Source organism: Xiphophorus maculatus, chromosome 20 (genome assembly GCF_002775205.1).
Source record: "Xiphophorus maculatus strain JP 163 A chromosome 20, X_maculatus-5.0-male, whole genome shotgun sequence".
Lineage (NCBI taxonomy): Eukaryota > Metazoa > Chordata > Actinopteri > Cyprinodontiformes > Poeciliidae > Xiphophorus > Xiphophorus maculatus.
In genome coordinates, this window is record NC_036462.1 from 15,492,116 (window position 1) to 15,503,923 (window position 11,808).

The 11,808-nt window shown below is 44.6% G+C and overlaps 1 pseudogene; it reads left to right on the forward strand.

Annotated features, from left to right (window-relative positions):
* The first annotated feature begins 276 nt into the window (after positions 1–276).
* LOC111605890 lies at positions 277–7,767 on the forward strand (annotated as a pseudogene).
* The last annotated feature ends 4,041 nt before the right edge of the window (positions 7,768–11,808 follow it).

An 11,808-nucleotide genomic window follows, 5' to 3' on the forward strand; every position in this document is an offset into this window, starting at 1 on the left:
AAGATTTGTTTGATTATTTGAAACCAGCATTCTGGGAAATGTGGACAGAAGAAACACTTTAGCTGCTCAACCTTTCACAGCAAGTTTAGTGGCTTCAACTAACTCACTCACTCTTTGGTTACCCGGCAACAATCTCTTGAGTAGTTTGTGGTTACCTAGCAACAATCTGTTGCGAATCTTTTTAGTTAACGGTCCTTGTAGGACATGGTCAAGCAGTTAAGGTTATGCCATCTAAAACCTTAACTACATACACTAAAACAATCGGCGTATGTACATTGTAGGGCCGAGAAGGACACTCGAGACACAACTGAAGACATGTTGCATTGGACTCTTCGTGACTGGAGAGTACAGCTCCTGATTGTTCTGCTCTGGGACGGCGTCTGCGCTCCGAAAGTGAAACCTACACCATGGCCCCTGTACTCCAAGAAGCCCCTTCTCCTCGCCTGGAATGTCCCGACTCAGGACTGTGGCTCCCGGCATGGCGTTTCTTTGCAGCTGGACCAGTTCCAGATTGTGGCCTCGTCAAGTCAGACCCTCGTCAGGCAGAACTTGACCTTCTTCTATCCCGACCGCTTGGGCTTGTACCCCTACTTTAAAACGGATGCGACGCCGGTGCGCGGTGGGCTGCCACAGGCCGCCAGTCTCTCGCAGCACCTCAGAGAAATGCAGAAAAATGTTGATAAGTACATACCAAACCGGGGCGCTGTAGGTTTAGCAGTTATTGACTGGGAAGAGTGGAGGCCTCTTTGGGTACGAAACTATGGAAGAAGACACATGTACCGCGAACAGTCCTTTGAACTGGCGCGCCAGAAGAACCCAACTTGGTCCGATGACCAGGCGAGAAGAGCGGCCCAGCTGGAGTTTGAGGAGGCTGCTAAGAAGTTCATGCTGGAGACGCTACGCCGCGGCCAATCGCTTGCGGCCCAACACTCTGTGGGGGTTCTACCTGTACCCGGACTGCCACAACCACAACTACATGGCCTCCCTGTGGGGCTACAAGGGCGAGTGCCCCTCCATGGATATGGTCCGCAACGAGAGGCTGAGGTGGCTGTGGTCGGAGAGCACGGCGCTCTTCCCCTCCATCTACATGGGCAAAGCGCTGCGCTCCTCTTCCCCAGGACGGCAGTTTGTGCGGCACCGTGTGAGAGAAGGGATACGTTGTCTTCATTCGGCGAGGAGTTTTCACGTCCCGTCTTTGTGTACACCCGGCCCATCTACGACGACTCCCTGGAACACCTGACAGAGGTGACGCACCGCCATCTTTAGCCTCTCCTGCTGACAGTGATGGGCAAATGAAGCCTCATGAAGCAATGAAGCTTTCCAACACTTTGCTTTGGAAAAAGGTTCATTACTCGATGCTTCGTTCACCACTCACTCACTAGTGACATCTGCTGATGAAACTGTAACAGGCTTGTCACTCAGTTGAATCATACTTCCAAAAATTAGTCAATTCAATATTGTCACAAAGTTTTCATCAAACTCATGTTTAGTAAGAAGAGAATCAATTAAATCATATTTAATTGACATGTTTTAATTATCAAAATGATTTGTAGCCAATCTAATCCTTGACCATCAGTGGTTGTGTTGGGCTTTCTTTTATGTCATGGACTTATTTGACAATGAAGATACTGTATGTGTTACTTTAATGTATTGGGAATTGAGTGATAGTCGGGGCAGACTCTGTATACTTTGAGCTTGAAACTTGCTTCCTGAAAGAGAGAATTTGTTTAAAATCATCTCTTCCTGGGAGCTCTAGCTCTGGTTCTTAATATTAAGTAACACATCCAGTTTGCCTCTTCCAATGGCTTTCAGCCTGCTTTTGATGTGTGATTCTGATGCGTCTCCTGATCAAACAAAAGAAAATTTAGAAATTTCTGGATTTTAGGTTTAATTGTTTTATTTAGGAACAGGACTTTTTTCACTGTTTCAGGTTTAGACGGTTTCTTCGTCGGCAGATAACCTCCCCCGCCTTGGAAAACACTCGTTCACAAGGCACTGATGATGCAGGTGAACGGAGGAACTTCAGTGCCATACAGTACAAATGGGGATGCACATGTTTCTGTGTATGCCAATACGCCAATGGTCTCCTTAGGTTCATTTCAGCAAGGTATCGCTCCACTTCAACAATGGCATCTGCTGTGGCATTGGAGCTTCACCTCTTCTGGTCCACTGTAGTATCTAACAGAGACCACAGTTCACCTATAAATAATTTTAAAAAATTATTATCTGTATTATCTGTAAAAAATTACTACAGATAATACACAACACCAAGAGCTGAAATACAGTAGTACAAATGTCACAAGAAAATTTCAAAATAAATAAAAACTCACAAGATCTGCTGGTGCCTTCTCCTGCATCTCCTGAATCCTGCAGCTGGACACCTTCATTGCTTGCAATCAGTGCAGAACATTCTGCTTTCAGCCGCCATACCGCCTCTTGTGCTTGGCTTTGACTGAGCAAACCAGGAGTTTGAACCCAGGGTCCAGCAATGTGGCCATTGCATGAAACTTAATGAATCAGTATTTGCAACTGTTCTTTGACACGCCTCAATAGGTTTTCAGACAGAAGTCTTGCAACATCATTTTGATATTTGCCATCTTTGTAAGCACTGCATGGTGCAGCATGTTCTTTAAAGGTATAACCTTGGACATTGACACTCTTTTCTCTTCAGAGAGCTCTGAAGTTGCTTGGAAAAGTGGGAACACCACCGGTAAGGATTCCTCAATTATCTCGTAATCCTGAGAAGTGAAAGGGATTATATCAGTTGTGAGGGCTGCGGCCACAGGTTCTTTTTGTTGAAACAGATGTTCCAACATAAGGTAAGTGCTGTGCTGTTCCAGCGTGTGTCCACATCGAATATAAGCTTTTGTGTTAGCAATCATGTTAGCTGCGGCATCAGTCACCAGACAGTTCACCTTATCAGTAATTCCCCAGATGTGTGAGTGGAAGGGAAATGCTCCACTCCAATTGATACAATGCCCAGTTTGTCATTGGGATCAATGAAGTGGAATGTTCCCATCTGTATTTGAGTCCCTTCCAGCCTTTCTTTACCTGTGGTGCTTGAGTGGAAATATGCCACAATTCCTTTAGCCTTTGCGCGGATGTCACAGAGGGCAGGGATCTGGTCAAATGATTTTCGGACTAATAAATTCAGTCCATGAGCAATGCAGATGGAGTGCCTGATCTTTAATGCCTTAGCACATGCAATCATGTTAGCTGCGGCATCAGTCACCAGACAGTTCACCTTATCAGTAATTCCCCACTCTGCCATGTGATTATGCACTACCCTGGCCAGATTGTCAGATATGTGAGTGGAAGGGAAATGCTCCACTCCAACTAATACAATGCCCAGTTTGTCATTGGGACCAGTGAAGTGGCATGTTATGGCCAGGTACGCCTCCATATTCATGGACGTCCACAGTATCTGCTGTCAGGCTGACGGCAGACACCTTTTGGATGTCTTCTTTGGCCTTTTCTTTCGTTTTGTAGAATTTCTCTTCCACCATCTTTTCTAATGCCTAAAATGAAAAGGAAAATTATTCATTTAATAACTGAAATGATTTCCAATACCACGTTAGCTGTTATTGTTTAGACATATAAACCTTTCTAGTAGGAAGAACATAGGTTGGATCCAGCAAATGAACGAGCTCTCTGAACCCCTCATCCTCCACTACTGAAAAAGGTTGGGAATCCTTTACAATCAGATTTACCACAGCCTCATCTAGCACCTGCTTCCTGGAACCTGCAAGACACATAAATATAAAACTATTGAAATTACACAATCATATACAGATAGATAGATAGATAGATATATGATATGAATTAATTAATTTACAAAACATCAGACAATGTCATACTCTTGCTGGAGTCTCCTGTGTTTGAAGTGTGCTTATTTTCATGTATGGCCCTGTAATGGCTAATCATTGATGATGTGTTGATGATGTAGACCAACATGTTTTCACACAGCAAACATTTCACCTGAAATAAAGGATGTGGAAGTTAACACAAAGTTGCTATTAATGATGCAAAAGTAGTCAGATCATGTGCAAACATTATACAAACCTTATTGTGATCTGTCATCCCAAAATACTCCCAGGTTTGAGAGGTTTTCCTCTTTTTGACGGCTCCTTTTCAACCACTGCAGATGAAAACTGCTCTGCTGACGCGCTAAAAAAACTACCTACTACAACCCCCGAAGCAACAGGTTTCATCGCGCTTTTATTTTAAAAAATTATACGCAAAACGAAGCAATGACGAGGCAGATGTAGTGCGAGGCCTCGTTTGTTGTTGATCAGGTGATTTTCCTCAATATGACACAAACGCCGACGCGGGGGCTTCATCTGACACGCCCCCTTTTTACTCGGTTCACGCCTCGAAGCCTGGCTTCAGATTTCCCATCACTACCTGCTGACAAGTTTGAATTATCGTTCAGAAACACTCGTATCCTGTTTTACACTTGCCTTTCAGTGACTATGTGGAAAGTTAATATAATGCACTTATGTCATCCCTCAAGCAAACAAATCTCAATCGCAGAGGAGCGCTAGCTCACAACCCCCATCCCATGCTGAGTGAAGCTACAGCTCTTCAGTTTTCCTTATCGGCAGGCGCAGTCCTTTCCTTTCCTGTTTTGGTAGCAGTCAGATGTCCCTAAAACCTTTTAATTTGTGTGGAGCTAGCAGGAAGGGTGTTGGTTACATTCAAGATCTGTCTAATCACCCATAAAGATAAAAAGAGAAAAATAAAAGCTTATTTCTTCCTTTTTTTTCCAAGCAGTTTTGTTGACCTGTGAAGTTCAAGAGCTGAATCCTCTTTTCCAGTTTGACCTGGTGTCCACCATCGGGGAGAGTGTCGCTCTGGGAGCTGCAGGAATCATCATGTGGGGAGATGTAACACATGCAAAAAACAAAGTAAGCATAAACTGACTCTCACATTTCACAGGTTGTCTGATCCACTTTTTTCACTTCTGATACCGATCCAATACAGCCAAACAGAACTTTAAATGTTTCCTTTTTAAAACAGACATAAACGTACTGAATTATGTGATAACTCTGCACTACCACAGCGCTAGTAGTGCAGAGTTATCAAACCTTGGTCAAATGTAAAAACACAACTTTAATTTATTCAGTCATTGCAGTTAGGTGTATAACAGCCAATGCAAATTAATTAATAAAAAACTGGAAACTGATGAAAACAATAGGCTTACTGTGTTGGTTAAACATGTAAAAAAATAACTGCAGAACAACTTTAAGTAGATTTTGTTCTAATCCATTCTGAAAGATACATATTAATTTAGGTAAGATGTGCTTCCCTAAGACTTGACGCTGCAAGTCTAGTGCAGAACGTTTTCTTTAAAAATCAACCTTTTTTCCACTACATTCCCATAAAGTCTGACCAGCTCTCCTGTCCTTCTGAAGCATGCCTGCAGCCTAATGCTGCCACACCGTGTTTCACAGAGGGAATGGGGAAACTTGGTGTTCACATTATAGATTGAAGCATCCATCTTTGAAATGTCCAAAGCTTTAGATTGCAACCTAAACTTTGCGTTGCAACCTACTTTTAATTTATGGGAAATTAACTTGAAGAGGCAGATACATGCCGCACGTTTCAGATTTGTATTTTGTAATTACTTCAAAATGTTGTAACATTTGCCTTTCTCATTGTGATGATGGTTGTTTCTGTCACTTAAATATCACAGTTTTTGGCTGTAATATGAGAAAAAGGAAAAGGTTGAACAGGTATGAATACTTTTGGCAGACAGTTTTCATCTGGAGTTTGATCCCCTGCTGCCTGTCACATGTGAAGTCATTTGACACTCAGGACTCCGAGTCAGTCAATAATTATACTGTAAGCCACTTGTTCTGCAGATACACAGAAGATACTTGTCTGGAGGAAAATTAAAGTCTGCTAAAGGTGGAAGGAGGAAACTATTTAAAATGAAGAAAAACACATGATGTATACAGACTCACACAAAAGTGTGATTATTTAGCGTTTGCATAAGTTTTTCTTCTTATTTTGCTGAGTTGATGGTCTGCTTTTAGCTTCAGAGTGTGTAGTCGTCAGTGAAAGACAGTTTGCATGTAAGTGGGCTAAAAAACCTTGTGCAAAGTTCAAATCTTTGTCTACTCCCTCCTGTCTGCTTTCTCCCTGTTTGCACATCTGTGCTCACTTGGCAGAACAGAGGCTTGTATGTAAAATCCATCAATCCAGGAGCTTCTTCCATGATTGTGCAAGGCTGTAATTTGGTGCAAGCATGCTTTTGTGCCTCTGAATGTGAATTGTGTAACATCATAGATACATTATTTACTGATATGTTCTGGGGGAGAAATGTGAGTACAGTCAGAGACAATGTTGATCTGGTCAACGCAGAGGATTGTCAAGCCAATCAGACGTTAACGAGGCCCACCTGCACCATATAAAAGGCTCCTGAAATCATTCCTCTAGTGGGGCAGCTAGTAGGAAGAGGTTTTGTTAAGCTGTCAGCCACCTTTGGTGTTTAGACCTGCATTGTTTTTGTTTGTTCTGCTAAGTCGTTTGAATCTGCTGTAGACTGACTTCATACAAGCTAGAAGCTCGTGTTTGGAAGGTGCGGTGCTGCCTTTGTGTCCTTTCTTTTGGGTTGTTTTGAGTTTATTTTAGACTAGGGGTGGGCAACTCCAGGCCTCGAGGGCCGGTCTCCTGCAACTTTTAGATGTGTCTCTACTTCAACACACCTGAGTCAAATAATGAGGTCATTAGCAGGACTCTGGAGAACTTGACTGCACTTAGGAGGTGATTCAGCTATTGGATTCAAGTGTGTTGGACCAAGGAGACATCTAAGAGTTGACGGACAACGGCCCTCGAGGACCACGGTTGCCCACCCCTGCTTTAGACTGACTTGTTTGGACATTTTGTAACTTAATTTGCACTTAACTATTCTTGAATTTGTTGGCCCTTTTGTTTTAATTGGGTTAAATTGTATTGTGCTTTGTGAAACCATCTTTTTGTAATAAATCATTTTACATTACACTTATTTTCTCTGGACACTTTTTATGTTACTGCCCCTGAACCCCTAGACCTTGGGTGGGGAGTAACATGTTTTTTAGTACTGCAGAACATTATTGAGTGAGGAATGTAGCATTCGTGGCTGGTGGCTCTGACTGGTTCATAACATTTCTTTAATGAATGTGTCTTTAGAACAACATGATGAAGACACACATAAGAGTGACTTTAGGTCATACTAAACAAGTATGAAACAACCATTTAAATGCATTTGGCCATATCATATTCCCTTTTACAAGAAGTGATTGGCAGTTGTGATGTAAAATGTTAACATTTACTGTAAATATACATTTTCTTCCGGTCTTTAGACCACCTGCTCTGACCTGAACGCGTATCTTCAGGGCACACTGAGCCAATACCTCCTCAACGTCTCCACGGCAGCAGAGCTCTGCAGCCAGACCCTGTGCGGTTCCCACGGCCGCTGCCTTCGCAAACGTTGGGACAAGGATGTTTACCTTCACCTCAACCGCCTCACACACCGCATCGAGAGGCGAAAAGGCAAACTGACGGTGATCGGCAAGCTAGGAGACTCAGACAAGGTGCTTCTTGACAAGGACTTTCAGTGCCAGTGGTACAAGTGCTTTAAGGAGGGCGGCTGTAGTTATACACAGCCTCAGAAAGAACCGCCTAAAAAAGGGGCGGCGACTCGAACCAGAACATCAGTGCTCCAGTCTATCATCTTCCTGATGACCGTTGTGCTCCTGTGTTAATGTCAAATACATCTTAGCAAATCCGCTGCCTTGCAGAAATATTTATTTACATTGATTTTCACATTTTTATTGTCCCAGAAAAGTGTGTTTGGTTAATATTTTATATCAGGGGTGTCAAACTCCAGTCCTCAAGGGCAGTTTTTAGATGTGCCACAGGTACAAAACACTGGAATGAAATGGTTTAATTACCTCCTCCTTGTGTAGATCAGTTCTCCCAGCCTTGCTAATGACCTAATTATTCTATTCAGGTGTGGTGCAGCAGAGGCACATCTAAAAGTTGCAGGGCAGCGGCCCTCAGGGACCGGAGTTTGACACCTGTGTTTTATACGATAGACCAACACAAAATGGTGCATAAGATCTGAGAGGGTTCACAGTTGGCTTTCTGTTTGTGCACTGCAAAAACACAACTTCCTACCAAATATTATTGGTCTAGTTCAGTAGTGTCCAGCCTTTTTGCAATGAGGGCAAAAATCGGTAAATTAGAAGTCACATGGGGTACAGAAATGTTATATTTTTGTACCATTTTTAAAATTGCACCCTATATTTTGTAAGAGGAAATAATTTATTTTTGGAAAAAACTGCCCTGAAACATCAATCAATCAAATTTTATTTGTGTAGCACATTTCAGCAACAAAACATTGTTTGTGATGAAACGTGTTCGTCTGGATCAACCAACTATGAACGCAGGACAGATTTACTTAATTCTAGAATTGAGCTTTGGAAATTGACGTCACTGCTCTAGGCGTAGGGATATGAGCGCCATCTTGTATGGCCAAAAACATAACCGAGAAAATGAGTATCTCACAGATTTTTTGAATCTAAGTTACTTAAAATTAATTAGCAATGGTTGGAACTTGCTGCGTTATTGGATGTAATGTCCGATCACACGACTGAAACGGTAAAAAGATGGAAAACGGACTTTCGTTTCACTGTTTTCCTGCCTGTAAACAACGCGAGGAGGCCAAGCTTTTGGAGCTAACGAAAAGGAGACGAAGGTCCCGGGTATCAGCGGTGAGACGTCCGGATATTACGTTCTCCAACATCCCAAGATATCTACAAGTTTGCTCCAGACATGTCCATTTTGGTGAGTGTCTAAATTCGCTCTGTTGGTGTTGTGTCATAATGTTTGGCTATGATTTACTCATGTTCAGTTACATTGATGTTAAATGTCACTTACGTTACATTTAAGCGGGTCAACCTTGTTTGGGTCGGGCTTATATGTTTTTATGTAGCATAGTGTCAGTGGACATCGAGGTTATTCCATTATTGTGAAGTAAACTATTTTACTAGTGTTACCAAATTTAGGGCATTAATACCGATGTGTGTTCTGATATGTCCTCTTCAAGGCAAACCGTCGTATGAAATGGATCAGCTCAATCCAGACTGAATATGGGTCACTGCGAGGTAAACGCCACAACATCGGACTGACATGCTCGTAAATTAAAGAGGCGATACAGCAAGACCATGATGGATCAACAAGTGGGGGAGCAAGTTAGAGAGACTGTGTTTTCATTATTTACCCCAGAAAAGGTAAATAATGGAAACACAGCAGTGGAGGCTGTAGAAGAGCAGCAAGTTGGAGAGGCTGAGGAGGAAACCCCAGGAGAAAAGCCCAGCAAGGCTCTGAAGAGGAACATGAACCATTTGTGTTGAAATATGTGTTCAGTTGGAAGTGGCTGTTTTTCCCCTCATTTCATAATTTAATGTGGTAAAACATTCATGAAACGTTTGATTCCAGCACTTCAAGCTGCATGTAAACAGGTGATGAAATGAATCACTTTTCACCTAAAAATGTGATATCTGAAATGTTTTAAGTAATAAACATGCATCATGTAATGAAAGATATTTTAAATAAACATTTTATGTGATTAAATTAAACAATTAAATTTTGCATCCATCCATCCATCCATCCATCCATCCATCCATCCATCTTCTTCCGCTTATCCGAGGTCGGGTCGCGGGGGTAGCAGCTTCAGGAGGGAGGCCCAGACTTCCCTCTCCCCGGCCACTTCTTCTAGCTCTTCCGGGGGAATCCCGAGGCGTTCCCAGGCCAGCCGAGAGACATAGTCCCTCCAGCGTGTCCTGGGTCTTCCCCGGGGCCTCCTCCCGGTGGGACGTGCCCGGAACACCTCACCAGGGAGGCGTCCAGGAGGCATCCTGACCAGATGCCCGAGCCACCTCAACTGGCTCCTCTCGATGTGAAGGAGCAGCGGCTCTACTCTGAGTCCCTCCCGGATGACTGAGCTTCTCACCCTATCTCTAAGGGAGAGCCCAGCCACCCTACGGAGAAAACCCATTTCGGCCGCTTGTATCCGCGATCTCGTTCTTTCGGTCATGACCCAAAGCTCATGACCATAGATGAGGGTGGGAACGTAGATCGACCGGTAAATCGAGAGCTTCGCTTTTTGGCTCAGCTCTTTCTTCACCACGACGGACCGGTACAGCGCCCGCTTGACAGCAGACGCTGCGCCAATCCGCCTGTCGATCTCCCGCTCCCTTCTTCCCCCATTCGTGAACAAGATCCCGAGATACTTAAACTCCTCCACTTGGGGCAGGACACCCCCCCTGACCCGGAGAAGGCACTCTACCCTTTTCCGGCTCAAGACCATGGCCTCGGATTTGGAGGCACTGATCCCCATCCCGGCCGCTTCACACTCGGCTGCGAACCGCTCCAGCGAGAGCTGCAGATCACGATCTGATGAAGCCAAAAGGACCACATCGTCTGCAAAAAGCAGAGACGAGATCCTAAGGCCACCAAATCGGATCCCCTCAACACCTTGGCTGCGCCTAGAAATTCTGTCCATGAAAGTGATGAACAGAATCGGTGACAAAGGGCAGTCCTGGCGGAGTCCAACTCTCACCGGAAACGAGCCCGACTTACTGCCGGCAATGCGGACCAGACTCTGACACCGGTCATACAGGGACCTGACAGCCCGTATCAAAGGGCCTGGTACCCCATACTCCCGGAGAACCCCCCACAGGGCTCCCCGAGGGACACGGTCGAACGCCTTCTCCAAGTCCACAAAACACATGTAGACTGGTTGGGCGAACTCCCATGCACCCTCCAGGACCCTGCCGAGGGTGTAGAGCTGGTCCAGTGTTCCACGACCAGGACGAAAACCACACTGCTCTTCCTGAATCCGAGGTTCGACTATCCGACGGACCCTCCTCTCCAGTACCCCGGAATAGACCTTGCCAGGGAGGCTTAAGAGTGTGACCCCTCTATAATTGGAGCACACCCTCCGGTCCCCCTTTTTGAACAGGGGGACCACCACCCCAGTCTGCCAATCCAGGGGAACTGCCCCCGATGTCCATGCGATATTGCAGAGTCGCGTCAACCAACACAACCCTACAACATCCAGAGCCTTAAGGAACTCCGGGCGGATCTCATCCACCCCCGGGGCCTTGCCACCGAGGAGCTTTTTAACCACCTCGGCGACCTCGCCCCCAGAGATTGGAGAGCCCAATCCAGAGTCCCCAGGCTCCGCTTCCTCAGTGGAAGGCATGTTGGTGGGATTGAGGAGGTCTTCGAAGTACTCTGCCCACCGGCCCACAACGTCCTGAGTAGAGGTCAGCAGCACACCATCCCCACTATAAACAGTGTTGGTGCTGCACCGTTTTGCAGTAAACATTTAATGTAACAAGCAAACCAGATGAAAGAGCCCATCAAATATTTTTTAAATATAAAATTAGTTAAATAAAAAAGTCTAGTAGAATAACTTCACACTGATTTTGAGTTAATGGGGCACGATTTGGAAGCTATTGAAGAAAACATATAATTTAATATTAAAATTATTTATCCATCCATTTTCTTACATCCTTGTCCTTAGTGGGGTCGGGAGGTGCTGCTGCCTCTCCAGCTAACGTTCCTGACGAGCGGCGGGGTCACCCTGGACAGGTCGCCAGTCTGTCACTTAAAATTTTAAGAGGATTGTGTGCCTCGTGTAAAAGAATGAATTGCCACTTTTTTGTATCAGTTGGTCACAAGGCATTTATTTACAGGAGTGTTTGGTTCGGAAATTTACGGTCCCAATGTAAACCTCCGAGCGCTGGAGGAGGG